This window comes from Notamacropus eugenii, chromosome 4, assembly GCF_028372415.1.
Source record: "Notamacropus eugenii isolate mMacEug1 chromosome 4, mMacEug1.pri_v2, whole genome shotgun sequence".
Lineage (NCBI taxonomy): Eukaryota > Metazoa > Chordata > Mammalia > Diprotodontia > Macropodidae > Notamacropus > Notamacropus eugenii.
In genome coordinates this window covers 107,774,366-107,790,083 of record NC_092875.1, presented here as the reverse complement: position 1 = coordinate 107,790,083, position 15,718 = coordinate 107,774,366, and the positions used below count along the sequence as shown (strand labels likewise).

The following is a 15,718-nucleotide window of genomic DNA, read 5'->3' as shown; positions in this document are numbered from 1 at the left end:
TGCGCAGTTTTAGCATTTACACCAGACCCCAATATCACCAAACAATAAAGCTACAAAAATTTTGAAAATTGACATTGTCGCTCCTGTCTTAGAGTTAGGATGCTGACAGTATAATCCCTTTCTGAGGTTGCCTCTCTAGCAACTCCAGGTTCATTTTTCTTCTGGGAGAGCCCAAGCCTTCAGTACGCTAATGTAAAGCTGAATGCCTTTGTTGGACTCTGGAGTGAAATGGGACTTACTGGAATGTGGTGAGGAATGTTGTCCCACTAGTAAAGGTAAGTTTGTTTTTCTTTCAAGGGGAGTCTGAACCACAGGATGGTGCTATGAGCCTGGAGGACTGAAATATACTTGGAAAGGTGAGACTCACAAGGGAGAGAGGATAATTGTATCCAGCTTTTATGCATCTATTGTAGAGAGGATTCCTGTTCTGTCATAGATTGGACAAAATAGCCGCAGATCTTTTCCAGCTTTGAGATTCTGCAACTTGTTGGCTAGGTTGCAGCTAGAAGTTATTTTTGTCCAGTTATAGTTTGGACCAGACAGCCTCTTTCCTAGAGAAATGAATACTGGATATTTAGTTGCAAATAATGGCTTCTAGTTTCATCTAACATCGATACTTCCCAGCTATGCATCCTTAGATAAATCACTTTTCTTCACTTAGATAAGACTCAGAAAGGTAATGCAAAGTTTAATAAGAGGCTTAAAAATAAAGTTTTAAATGCTTTAATTTTTGCTACTAAAATTATGAAAGTACCAGATGAGTTATTAATGCTAGAAAATAATGTCTGATTTCAAAGTTCTACTCCCCTATAAATATCCTCAAAGATATCAAGAAATCAAACTAAGGTGATGTCTACCATTTCTCTGAGATTCAAAATTTTATGATTTAAAGAGCATTTCAGTTCTGAGACACTTGTGAAGTATTTTTTGTTTGCTTTTTTGTTTTTAAATGCATTTGTAAGATTGTAAATGAAAAGTAATCTTGTTAGATTTGGTCCAATGTTCTAACTTGTTGCAACCTTTTTAGATCTTGATTCTAACATCCAATATGTTGGTAATACCTTCTAAATTTGTATCATATGTAAATCTGTTAAGGTGGTGTTTTCCCCCCTTTATTCAAGAAACTGACAATAATGCTAAACAAAACAGGATGGAGGACAAGTTCCTGGGAAGCATGTTGGAGATCTCCTTCCAAATTGAAATTAAGCCATGGATTAAGCGTTCAGTCACTCAGCCAGTTCAAATATAGCCTTCCATCATCTCATCCACATTTCTCCATCTCATACACAGGACCGCAAAGACTGTTTTGTTACAATCTAGGTAAATTATATCTTCAAGATTATCCTTATCTGCCAGACTAATAAATCTGTCAAAAAAGAAAATGGAAATTTTGTAATGATTTGTTCTTGAAGAAGCTACATTGACTTTATTGTCACTACATCTATTTTCCACAAGTTCCCCAATCATCCTTTAAATAAGTGGTTCTAAAATTTTATCAGGAACCAAAATGAAGCTTTTAGAAGTCAGGGACTGTGTTTTCACCTTTATTTATATTCCATTATTTAGCATAGTGCCTGGTGCATAATAGTGCCAAAAAAATTGTTGTTGACTGACTTCGTTTACAATCTCTCTTATTTTTTTTTTAAATATCATGACATCTTTCTTCTCTGGACTTCTATCCCTCTTTCATCCTTCTACATCTTTCAGAGTCTACTCTTATTAGCCTAGTATCCTTTTGTCAGTATTCCCTACATAGACAAACTTCTGCACATAATTTATTTTTTTAAAAAATCTAAATTTGTGAGTTCCTTATTCATCCTCATTTCTCTTTTAAGTTTTAAAAATATATTTTCCTCTTCAGAATTATTTCTCTTTACATCTTTAGAATTTCCTCACATGACAATATTTTCTTATTACAAAATTAAATTCATCTGGCTTTTATTATTGTGTCTCTTTTGAATAAAGTATACCCTTTTAGATCCAAATAAAAGTCATGAGTCCTATCCCAAGTAGTTTTAGTGCTGCCTATGAAGTCAAATCTGCCTTAGAATCTTTAGTGTACCCTTCTTGTTACACATACTTGGTGCATTTGTGTATAACTTCCAGACATTATGGATTTTGTTGCTGGCTCTTTACAAAGTATTGAATACCTCTATTGCTACTCTTTTAATGGTATAGTTTCTCTCTATGATATCTAGTTTGGCAAGTATATGTAGGCAGTGTTTTTTCTCCTCCTTCCTCTTCAAATGTAAAGCTCTTTTGATTAGATTTGCAAGATTCTAGGACCCTTCCCCATTTTTTCATCACTCTGTTCCTAATTAGATGAGTAAATCAAGATCCAAAGTGGTACAGTGACTTGCTTCAAGTCACAAAGTTTTCATTTTTGTAGCAGAATCTAGACTTGAAAGTGGGTCCCCTGATTCTAGATATAATGGGATATACAGTCAGCACAGCTGTGTCTAATTATAAGGATTTGTGCAGTATTGGAAAGATGAGGGGACCAAAGACTAAAGAAAAACCATATGACAGTGACAGGGGTATACAAAAGATGGACTGAAAGACCAACTGAAAAAGTTTAAGTCAAAACTCATCACACAAATAGATAAATGAATAGAAAAATCCACAAAGACAGAAGGAAGAATGTTCAAAAACTCAAAAAGAGATCAAAATGTTATGACTAAGTACTATAAATTAAAGAAGATGAACACACATAAAGGAAAATGATTCAGCCAAAATGAGTCTTCTGCACGCCCCTCAGAAATCAAGGAATAACAGAAATACCAGAATGAATCAAAAGAGAAAATATTGGGAATTAATTAGGTAAGATATCAGAGCTGTCAATGTGACTGAAAAAATCTAACAGGAGAGTATAGAGATATGAAAGATATTTTTTATAAATAATTAGAGGCTCTAAATGAGAGAAAAATAAGTAATTGGAAAAAATTGACAGAAGAAAAGCAAAATACATTAAAAGAACATATGATTATGTTAATACAGATAAAGCATTTAATAAAATGCAATGCTCACATTGTCCTAAAAAGCATGGATATAAAAGTATCATTTTTTAATATGAAAAGTATATATCTAAAGCCAAAAACTAGCCTTATTTACAAAAAAGATAAATACAATAAATACAGGCATACAATAAAAATGTTCATTCTCTTCATTATTACTTGACATAAATCTAGAAATACTAGTGATAGCAATAAAATGAGACAAAGGAATTAAAGGTATAAATCTTGGCAAAGTGATGAGAAAATTATTGGTATTCACTGAGATATGATGGCTTAGTGTGAAAACCTGTGAGAATCAGCAAAGAAGCAGATTTAGGCAATAAAGTAGAGGATGCAAAATAAATCTTTAAAAATCATCAGCAGTCTTATAACAATAACAGAATTCAAGGAGAGTTAATAGAAAGGTAATCTCATTTTTAAAAAGACTAGAAAATTCACTGTATATATATGTATATATATATACATATATATATATGAAATATCTACCAAGACACATCAAATACTCACAGCAATTCATTAGAAAACACTAGGAAATTTAAAAAATGAATGTGTAAAATAATTCTCAGGATTTTCATTGCTTTTGGTTGAGTTAATTATACTCAAATGAAATTTATTAGAACAATTAATATATGACAGACTGCCAAGTGAATACTTAGATAGAGTTAGACAAAGTAACAATAAAATAAATTTTGAGTAACAAAATATTTAGAATCTTCAGGGAAATAATGAAAAAGTAGGGATGAAGGGCAAATGACATGTTTAGGTCCTCAATTACAAGTCAGCAATCATCAAACTATTTTTCTTGGGTTTTTTTATACAAGTTCTTTTAAATCTAAAAGTATGAAAAATCAGCTACCGTTCACAATTTCAACTAGAAAGAGAATTTTTTGTCAAATAAAGAATAGAGGATATCACAAAAGAAGAAATAAATAGTATTTTATAATATTTTATGAATTTTTATATTGTATTAATTAATTAATTTAATTTAATAATTGATTGATTTATAAATTTAAAATATTTTATATTTTATATTTTTAAAGTAAATAACTAATTTTGATTTTTGAATGAAATTTAAATGAAATGAAAAATTCAGAATGAATTTTGAATGAAATTGAAAAACTTTTTATGCAAAACATTTCCATATTAGTCATTTAATAAAGAAGTTTCAAATAAAAGGAAGAAAGAAAGTGAAAAATAGCATGCTTCAGTCTGTACTCAAACAATATCAGTTCTTTTTCTGGAGGCAGATGGTATGTTTCATCATTAGTTTTGGGGGATTGTCTTGGATATTTGTATTGCTGAGAATAGCTAAGTCATTTACAATTCTTCATTGAACAATATTGTATTACTTTGTACAACATTCCCCTGGTTCTGTTCAGAACATGAAATTGAAAACTTTTTACACTAACTAGATCAATGCAGGTAGGGGAAGAGGGAAACTGTCCATTGGGGGAAATTTTTGTCTCAAATATTTCTATTAAGAGTATGATAGCGAACATATAGCATATACAGTAGCATAACTGTATGAGTCATTCTCCATTGGATATAAATAGTTCTCAAAAGTAGCCTCATGAAAAATTGCTCCAGAACACAAATAATAAGAGACATCCAAGCAAAAAATATATTATGTTTTACCTCATACCCAAAAACTTGATGACAATAACAAAAGAGAGAAAGTTAAGAATGGAGGGACTTCAGGAAGACATAGCAATACACCTTTAGTGGAGCTGTGAGCTGAACTATTGAGGAGAGGAATTTAGAATTATACTTTAGCAAATTCCAAAAAAAAATTGTCAATACCTTTGGTATTGGAAGTCAAAGATGGAATGTATCCCTACGTACCACTGTATTTATTGCAGCACTTTTTGTGGTCAAAATTTATGTTCTTTTGGGCAGAACCTCACAAGATATCTTGGGATTTACAAGCTAGTTTTCTTTCTTAAGGTCTATGTTTTAAACCCAAATCACTCTGGCATTCAGTGATTGGCTAACCATAGGTTCCAACCCAAGCCCAACTGGTCATTGTTCGGGCCTTAACAGCTCAGAGTGCATATAAATAGCAAGTGTTTCTTCCCATCTTCCCATCACAGATTGATTTTTTTTAACTAGGTAAAATAGGCCATTCTTTGCCTTTTTTACTGAAGCCATCTCCAGTCATCCTGATCTTTATGTTGCCACTGGGCACAGACGACTCTGGAGGAGAGAGTGGGGCTCATGACTTTCACAGCCCTCCCTCACTTAAATCCAATCCACTTGCAAGTCATGGCATCACCTTCCTGATGTCATGTCCTTCTTTGAGAACAAAAGACACACCACAGCATTCTGTGGTAGTAACAGATTGACAATGAAGGAAATAGGAATAGTTAAATGAATTGTGGTACATAATGGTAATGGAATATAAATGCATCAAAAGAAATTTTATACACACACATATACATATATGTACATAAAATTCAGAGAAGCATGGGAAGATATATAAAATGATGCAGAATGAAATAAGCAGAAACAGAATACAGTTTACACAGTGATTGGAAATGGAATGTACAACAACAGCAAAATTAATACTGAATGCTGTGTAGTCATAATGATCCAGTTTGGCCCCACAGAGGACTTGAGGAAATGTGCCAACCTTCCTTCATTAGAGATAGGAAACTGGGTATGGAATAGTTCATATCCTATCCGATATGGTCAGTGTGTTGGTAAGTTTAGTAAACTGATTTTTTTCTACTTCTTTTTTCCTTTCTTACATGGGAAGGCTTAATGGGTAAGGGAGAGGAAAAGACATTCTCAGAGATGAATGTTATCTAAAAATAAATGACATCATAAAAATCAGATGTACTTTAGAAAAAGAGAAAAAAATCACAGCTATCCAAAAGAATAATAGATAGGGGAAACTGGGTTGCCTATTATTAGAATTTACTAAGCCAAAGCTGGATGGCCACTTGTTGAGCATATTGAAGAAAGGATTACTATTAATTTGGTAGTTAGATTACATGGTCTCTGAGGCCCCTTAACACTCTGAGGATCTGCAATTGTTTGACATAAATTAACCTTGTCTTTTCTAATAGATCTGTAAGTTTTTGAAAGCAGAGAGAAGAGGAGATGGTGGAATAGCAGGAAACTGTATAATGACCCCTTGTTTCCCCATCTCCCCACCCATCAAAAAAATCCTTCAAATAGACCTAGAAAATGCACCAAACTGTATTCTAATGGGGAAATCCAAGCAAAAGCCACAGTAAGACAATTTTCCAGTCCAAGTCAAGAAAAGGAGACAGATAAAGAGGTTTATGAACACTGAAAGTTAGGTCTGGTCAGGAAAGGTTGGACAGAGCACTCTGGTGCCTATGGAGAAGCTGTGAATCAAGGTAAAAGGAGGCTGTATATTCATACCTGGGCATGCGCAGAAAAATAACGGGCATTGCAATGGGAACAGGTACCAACTGGTAGCTCCGTCAGTCACTATCCAGTTCTGAGTCACAAATCCAGGGTAGACTGTACTATGCCTCAAGGATGGTGTTCTATTCTAGGATAGGCCATAGGTGGTATACATTCACAATATATGCTCACACTATAGAGGGAGAGAAAAACAAAACAAGATAGCAGTAGTGATGTAGCTCAGACTCCAGGAACAGAACAGGGTCTCAGTTCAGGTTTCTGCTACGGTCTGAAGCCTACAAAGGAATACTCAGGGAAGAAATCCCAAATCAAAGGGGAGCATACACTTACATTACTCTGAACTAGCCAATCTTCCCAGATGATGGATAGATTCCTAGTCCAGAAGCACTCTACTACTGCTCAAATCCAAACCAAGGGCAGGAACTTAGAGAGTTTGGACAAATCAGGCAGCAAACAGACTTTGCTCTGTATCAAACTGCTTTGGGAGCACTAAAAGTTTGCAGGTCCCCAGCCTTGGGCTTCCCTGAGGTCCTGGAACATAACACTCTATACCCCAAGAAAGTATAAACAAGCCCAGGTCAGATCTTTCCTCTAGAAGCACATAGAATGCAGAACATTGTATCTGGAGAAAGACAGAGAGAGAGAGAGGGAGGAAAGGAAGAATGAAAGAAGGAAGGAAGAAGGGAAGGGAAGAGAAGAAGGGAAGGAAAAGGAATAATCCCATCACAAAAAAGCTATTATGTTGTTATGGTAAAACAAAAAGACACTCAAGAAACAAATCTAGAAGAAAAGAATTACTTCAAAATATCTACAAGCAAATCCTCAAAGAAAAACAGAGCTTAGATAAAAATCAACTAGAATTAATAGAAGAGCTGAAGTAATTGTTGAAATAAACTTTTTAAATGTTTCTATTAATGAGATGAGAGTACTAGGGGGAAATAGAAGAAAATGAGAACTACAGAAGAAAAAAATTGAAAGGTGATTAATAGCTTGGCACGAGAAGTATAAAGCCTTGTCCAACCACCAAACACTCTGAAAATTACAATTAACCAAACAGATGCCAATGATTCCATGAGATAGTGAGAAATATTAAAATAATGTCAAAAGATGGAAAAACTGAAGAAAATCTATGGTATCTCATAGCAAAAACAACTGACCTGGAAACCAGGTCAAGGGGGGGCAGGAATCAAGAATATTGAACTACCTAAATGCCATTACCAAAAAAAAACAAAAAGAAAAAAAAGCCTAGACATCATATTTCAAGAAATATATATTTTTTAATTCCCATACTTCTTGGAATCAGATAACAAAGTAGAATAGAAAGAATCCACTAGTCACCTCCTAATAGAAACTCCAAAATGAAAATTCCCAGAAACATTATAACCAAAAATCCAGAGCTCCTAAGTCAAAGTAAAAATGCTGCAAGGAGCTATAAAGTAATCCTACACATAGTAAGGATCACACATGATTTAGCAGTCACCGAACATGATACTCTAGAAGGCAAAAAATATGACTTAGAATCCAGAATGACTTACCCAGCAAAAGTGAGCATATTTTGATTGGAGGAGAGGCATTGAGGGGAATGAAACTTTAATGAAATAGGGTAGTTCTAAGCAGTCCTAATGAAAAACCAGATGTGCATAGAAAGTCTGAAGTTCATATACAGGAGTTAAGAAACACATAAAAAGGTAAACGTGAATGAACAAAGATGAAGAAATAACAAGGAAGAAATGCTTACTTTCTAATATAAGGAGATGATACACGTGTCTCTTATCATCAGGGGTCTAAGTACACAAGGTCTGGGAGTCTTGATCTTAGGAGAAGAAGGAAAAGAGAGAGGAAGAAAAATGTACTATGGGAAAGGAAAGAAAAGTTGGGGGAAATTATTTCAGTGTGGTGCTCTATTAGAAACTGATACAAACAAGGATTAGGGGTTGGGGACAGTGGATGATGCTTGCACATTACTCTCATCTGAACTGGTCAAAGGAGGGGAAAGTACACACACACACACACACACACACACACACACACACACACACAAACAGACAAAGACTTGGGTACAGAAATACATTTCATTCAAGAGGGAAATAGAAGGAAAATGGGAGAATGAAGAATTAGAGGAAGAGTAGCAAAAAGAAGAGATTGGTCCTAAGCAAAACAAACTCTAAGAATGTACAAAAATGTTTATATCCCCTTCTGAGGTGGGAAAGAATTGAAATCTGAAGGGATTTACATCAAGTGGGGAACGATTGAATAAGTTATGTGTTACAAATAGGATGGAATACTTTTATACTATAAGAAAGGATGAAAGATATGCTTTCAGAGAAATTTGGGAAGATTTATATGAGTAAAGTGAACAGATCCAAGAAGAAAAAATATACAATGAAAACACTGTGGTAAAGACAAACAACTTTGAAAGAATTAGGATCATCCTGTGATGACCAACCACAATTTCCAAGAACTAATGATCACACATGCTACTCACCTACTCGATCCTGAATTCAGAATGCAGAATGAGATATTTTTTGGACATGAGCAACGTGGAAATTTGTTTTGCTTGACTACACATGTGCACATTTGAAATGGAGTTATTTTTTTCCTTTTCAGTGGGCAGGGGATGGTGTGGGAAAAGACAGAAAAAAAGAGAAACAGAGACAGAAAGAGTGAGAACAAATCATTCTGATTAAAAATAACTTTTTAAAAGTTTTTGAGGACAAGGATGATGACTTAAGATTCGTTACAGCACCCACCTACACATATATAAACATACACATTTACCTCAGTTTTGGACACACTAAATCTCAAAGGCTTTAACTATGGAGGTTCATGAAAGAATGTAGAATCACAATGGTATGTTCTACAGCTGAAAGGTCTTCTCAAGTACTCCTGACAATAGTGTAATACATCGCATGACAGGGCTAGAGTCAGAACATCTGAGTTTAAATCTTACCTCAGACACTTACTAGCTCAGTGACCTTAGACAAGTCACTTAACCTCTATCTGTCCCAGTTTCTGTAAAATGGGGATAATAATGGGATCTACCTCTCAGGGTTGTGGATCAACTTAGATGATATGTGTAAAGCACCTAGCACAGTGACTAGCATGTAGTATGCATTATATAAATATTACTTTTTATTATCACGATATTGGACTATTTTCAATGTAAATTAAGTGGTTTATAAAATTTGCCTATAATCTTTTAGCGGCATATAGAATTCTATGTCTATGTGTATCTGTAGATACATTTTTCTGTGCATTTCTCTCTGTATACAGTGTTACAGTAATCAAAGGAAAAAATACCTGAAGCAAATAATGTATGAATAAACAAGAAATGAATTGGGTCCAAATAATACCTCCTTAGAAAAGAAAATAGCTAAAGCTAGCATTTATATAGCATCTACTATGTGTCAGGCACCATGGTAGGTGCTACTTTTATCATCATTTCACATTTGAGGAAACTGAGGTTAATTGATATGTCCAAGATCACACAGCTAATAAGTGTCTCAGGCCAGACTTGTTCTTGCCTTTCTGATTTCTAGGCCAAGTACTCAATCAACTATGCCACTGGCTGCTCTACATATGTAGATTTTTAAATACGCTGTCTATTTAAGTTTAATAATATGCTTCTTTGTCTTTTATTATTGTGTATTTAAGTTTTAGTATTTGTTTAAAATAAATTAACAGAAAAATACTGCCTGTCCCATCCATACCTTCAAGCAAGAATCTGAACATAGCCTCCAAATGGATGGTTCAAGGATAAAGTCAAAGAAGGGGTATCCTATTAGCAAATTTTAAGGACCCTATCTGGAGCTGGGCCGAGGAATGGAGCAGAGAATTCTTTATCGGATTATTAATCACGAGAAGACTTGCCACATAACTCTTTCACTAACATTAACACTTTTCTGAGGAGGAACACCTTCCCCCTAATAAATAGCTTTCCAAACCATTCCCTGCTGTCTAAAACTGTAACAGCTGGGCTGCAGTGTGAACATCCCTATATGTACTGTGTGCATGCATGTGTGTGCATGCGTGCGTGTGTGTGTGTGTGTGTGCATGTGTGTGTTTGGGAAGTGGAGGTGACAGAGGACAGACAGGCTTTGCATTATCCAGTTAAACTCTGTTGATTCTGGTCTATTTTAACGAATTTGCCATTTGGAAATAGTTCTTAAATTTGAAACATTTTCTTCATTTACTGTCAGTTCTCATGCCTCCATCAACATGGACAGTTCAGACGAGTTAGAGACAGAGTTAGAGATACAGAAAGTCTGTCTCCTATTAATTCACAAACATTTTTAGTGTCTAATTAATTCGGATGGTTCCATCCTGGGCTTTTTTTCTTTTGATTAGTCAAGTTCTTAAACTGGCAGAGTCAAGTGTTGCTAAAGTGTCCCCAAATTAATAGCACCTCATCAAGGCTGATAGAGGGTGAGAAATTATCTTTAAAAGTGTCACCTGAAGGCTGTTAACACCCCCATCAGGTGCTACCTTCATATTTAATGGGCCTAAGCAACAAACTCTGCACTTCTAAGACGGCCCTCAGCAAAACTAGAGGTTCCACGGAGGCAAAGTTTGTCATCTTTTTCACCAATCTTGTTTTTTCTTTTTCTTATAAAAAGTGATTCCCCATCTTCTATAAGATAAAGTACAGTCTCTTTATTCTGGTATTCAAGTCTTCCTTAGTCTGACTCAACCAACTTTTCTAGCCTTATTTAACATTACTTCTCTTTACATATTCTACATTTCAGCCAAGCTGGACCAAGTGCCAGGCTGTCCAAACTACTGGTTCAATCAATCAAACAAATTAACAAGCATTTAAGTGACTGCTCTGTGCCTAGAACTCAATCAACAATCCTCCACTTCTACACATTTATACAATTCATTCTCCTTCTTGGAATATATTCCCTCTTCACTTCTACCTGTTGAAATCTTTCTCTTCTTTCCAGTCCAAGTGAAGACATCATCTCCTTGAAGCTTTCCTTTATCCTCCTCTCAATGCAAATGACCTTTTGGTCTTTTGATTTTTCAAAGACAATTGGTCTGGATCTTTCTTTTGGCACTATCATATTCTGCATTGTATTGATGTACATAATATATACTTCAGTAGACTGCGTAATCATTGAAGGAATGGGCTATTGTTTTTCATTTCTTATCATCAGGATGCAGCATAAGATGCCATAAGGCTAATTATAGCTTTATGCACCAACATTAGTTACAGAGGATAAGCAGTGAGGTAGAGAAATTCTATAAAGAATTTGAGTAGACCCTTAAAATTAAGTCATCATATGCTTCAATACTCACTGATAAAAAGACAAAAGTGGATATGGGGGAGGATCTTGGCAAATACATTGGAAAACACATTTCAGGAATGATAAATGAGAGAGACCAAAACCTTGTAGACTATACAAAAATCTCATGCTTGTAACATGAACACTTCCTTCAGGAAGAGAGCATGGTGTACTGGTTAGCAGTAGTTTTCATCACGACTCAGTTATGCAGGTTCTAGACTCACCTCAAGGGTCACTTCTAACAGGATGCCTCTCCTGATGCCCCAGTAGAGCTCTCTATGTCTTGAAATTACTTTGTCTATATTTTGTATTTATTTATCTATTTACGTTTCATTCCCTGTCTAGAATATAAGCTCCTTGATGGCAAGCATTATTCTGCTTTTAACCTTTGTATATCAAGTGTCTAGCACAAGGTCTTACATATCATGAATATCTTATAAATATTTGTTGAATTGATAAAAATGATCATTCAAATATGAAATGAGACCTCCAGTTCAGAAACATAAGAACACAAAGTGAGAAAACCTATAATTTTTAATTTGGCATCTTGGCTCCCAATTGTACCATTCCATTGGTATGTGGCACCCTTATGATGGCATCTTATTTTTTGAAAAATCAGTATTGTAGGAAAAAAAAAAACACTTGAGCTTAAACTAGAATTGAAAGAATCCTAGGAGAAAAAAAAAAAACACCGAGCTTAAATTAGAATTGAAAGAATCCTAGGAGAAAAAAAAAAAACACTGAGCTTAAACTAGAATTGAAAGAATCTGATTGAAATTGAAAGAACTAGGATGATATCCCAAACAGTCCACTTACAAGTCATGAGACTTGGCCAAGGTAGCTTAACTCTCTGAGTCATAGAGTTTTTACCTGTAAAACAAGAACAATAACATTTGCGAGACCTTTTTGAACTTTATAGGAAAAGGACCTTGTAAACTGTGTAAGTCACTATAAAAAATGTGTTTCTGCTGCTGCCGATGAGGATGATGATGATGATTTAGGAGCCAGAAGAATGTATGCTCACTATAGCTTCGTAATAGTGTTATTGATAAGCAGGTCAAAGAATGGCTCTCTTCTCTGGATTGCTCTCATTTAAGTCCACATCACAATGACCTTCTTGAGGCAGCTAGATGTTGTATTGGATAGAGTGCTAGAAAGATCTCAGTTCAGATCTTGCCTAAGACACTTGATAACTATGTGACCCTGGGCAAGTCACCACCTCTGTTTGTCTCTGTTTCCTCATCTGTGAAAAGAAGACAATCATAGTACCTACCTCCCAAGGTTATTGTGAGAACTGAATGAAATTATAATCTATAAAGCACTTAGTACAATGTCTGGAAAATAGTAAACTTCATATAAATGTTAGCTAGTATCATTGTTGATGATATTAATGCAGCATTAGGCTAAAAAAAAAACAGTGGTCATTTCTATTAAACATTAATGAACATGAACACACATATACACACACATATATGCATGTATATTTATTTATAAATTATATAGAATACTATGGCACCAAATTATGCATATTATTAAACATGTATAAAATATATATCTTCCAAAGATAAATATTTGATCATAAAATCAATATGGAGTCACTTGAATTTGAGTTAAGGAATGTCATAGATTTGTGCTTTCGAAAAAATCACTGGCAGCTGAGCAGAAGAGCAGGGGGAGACTTCAGGCAAGGGAGACCAATTAGAAGGTTCCCGCAAGGGTTCACACTAGAGGTGATGGTGCCTAGAGTAGAATGGTGGGCAATGTGAGTAGAGCGAAGAGAACCAGACAGAGAGATGCGGTAGAAGGAGAAGCAATAAAATCTGACAATTAATTGACTATATGATATATAATGAGTGTGAGAAATCAAAGATAGCAGCAAAGATTTGAATCTGAATGACTGGAGAAATGGCAAAGTCTTTGACAAAAATAGGGAGGTTCAGAAAAGGAATGGGTTTGGGGGGAAAGATACTGTAGTGGGATCTAAGATGCAGATTATATAACCAATCCATGGTTATATAACTCTTAGTGAACAATTCATTCTGCCTCACTGGAAAAGAAAGGAGGGAACAGAATGGGGCAGTAACTCACTGGCCATTGTCCCTGATTACGGGGTCTATCCCTGAGATCCTCACAGAGGGGCATTTGCTCTGGTAACAAGGTGATCAGAAGGATAGAGTGGGGCTTTGATAAGAGAGGATTTTGATAGAAATACTTCTCATGTTGAAGTAATAACTCTCCTGAAGGTCCAATATCAATCAGAGAAAGGGAGAGGTTGGCTTACATAGCCATGGGAGGATAGCAGTAAGGAAGTGTTGGTGATGATGGGCAAAGGAGATCATGAGGTTGTTTTGGAGATGAGCCTAGCAGTTGGCTTTCTCAAGGAGGGTGGAATGTGATCTTTCACTGCCCCAATTAGTTGATCATGTACCCCAAGGAGTGAGGGGATCAAGTAATCATTTTGGAGAAGGCTGGGAGCCCCATTTAGAAACAACAAAATTGAGAGAACCCTATTGTACTGAGTGAGGAAGAAAGTAATTCTACTGTCTCTGCCCTGGTAGGGCCACATCTGGAGCTTTGTGTCCAGTCCTACCAATGGGTTTGGGGAACGACATTTATAAACTGAATTTAAAGGAATGTAACCATGATGATGAAAGGATTGATGAAAACGTCACACAGGGATCATGTGAAGTAATTAGAGATGTTTGACTCAAAGAAAAGATTTTGAAGGAAGAAGGGGAAATGATAGCTCTCTTTGAGTATTTAAAGGGCCACCAGGTGAAAAAGGGATGAGGCTTGTTCTTCTTGGCCCCAGAGGGCAGAACTAAGACCAATATATGGAAGTTGCTGAGAAGTTGGTTTCAGCTTGATGTAGGGAAAAAATTCCTTGGCAATATGAGCTCCTTAAAAGTGAAATGGTCTTCCTTAGGTGGTGGGTCTACCATTACTAAAGGCCCTCCTGTGGCTGAATCATCATTCAATGACCCTTTCAAATCTGAGAGTCTGCCTCTAATGCCCATTCCCTCTTCATATGAATGACTTTGTCTGCATTCCTCACAACTGCACCCTTTCCCACCAAAAAGAAAAAAATAGATGACACTGTAGTGAATCTTTCTGTCTTCCTAGCATATATCCCTCTCAGCTTCCTGACAGTGTACATTTTCCTTCACCTCTGGTAACTCCAATGTTTGCTCCCTCTTACCCCACTACATATATACTTCTTTTCACCATGAATCTAAGTTTTTAACCCACATATAAACGCCATAGGCTTATCCAGTTATGGCAGATATCTATTCTTCTTGTAGAGACTTAGGCTGTCTGATCTTCAGAACTGAGAGGGTAATGAATACACCCAAAGTGAACATTTCTTCAAAAACATGAATATTGCTTTATCCCTCAATAAAAGCTGATTGCTATTCAGCCCTATACATTCTCGGACTCTTAAATCTTTCAGAGTCAAGAAAGAATTGAAATTAGTTGAATAATTGAGCAGTTCTCAGTGAATGAAATATGGAGACATGAAATGAAAAGAACTCAAGAAATGGAATTAGAAAAGCATGATTTCAAGTTTTAGTTCTGTGGCATTGGTTAAGTTTCACTTTCTAGGACTTAATTTCTTCATCAGTACAGTTGGTGGTTGAGCTAGATCATCTCCAATATCCTTTCTAGTCTTAACATTTCATATTTTAAGCCCCATTACTGAGAAAGAATTCTCTATGCCTGAAGTTTCATTGCACTACCACACTGTACTGGGCTCAGTAATGACAACTGATATCAGATTTTTAGGGACAGCCTCTCCCCATTATAGGAACAGGCCTTTCTCAGAGGAAATTTAGGATAATCAGAAGTTAGTCTAAGCCTGCCTTAGACTTTAAGGTGTCGCAAACAAATGGAATCTCTAAATAAGAATACTTTGAATAAGACCACTGAGTGCTGCTGTGGTATGTACAGTTGACCTGGGGAGTACAATCCTTTTCTCTGATGAATGAGGGAGGGGCTGAATAGTTCCCAGGACCTGCCTATTAC

The 15,718-nt window shown here is 35.6% G+C and overlaps 1 long non-coding RNA gene across 1 annotated transcript in view; it reads left to right on the top strand.

Annotated features, from left to right (window-relative positions):
• Positions 1 to 15,718, top strand: part of LOC140500442 (uncharacterized) — a 68,506-nt gene that overhangs the window by 24,306 nt on the left and 28,482 nt on the right. The window contains exons 3-4 of the long non-coding RNA XR_011965739.1: positions 298 to 356; positions 1,096 to 1,320. This is a non-coding gene — a long non-coding RNA (uncharacterized lncRNA). The remainder of the gene's footprint in view (positions 1 to 297; positions 357 to 1,095; positions 1,321 to 15,718) is intronic.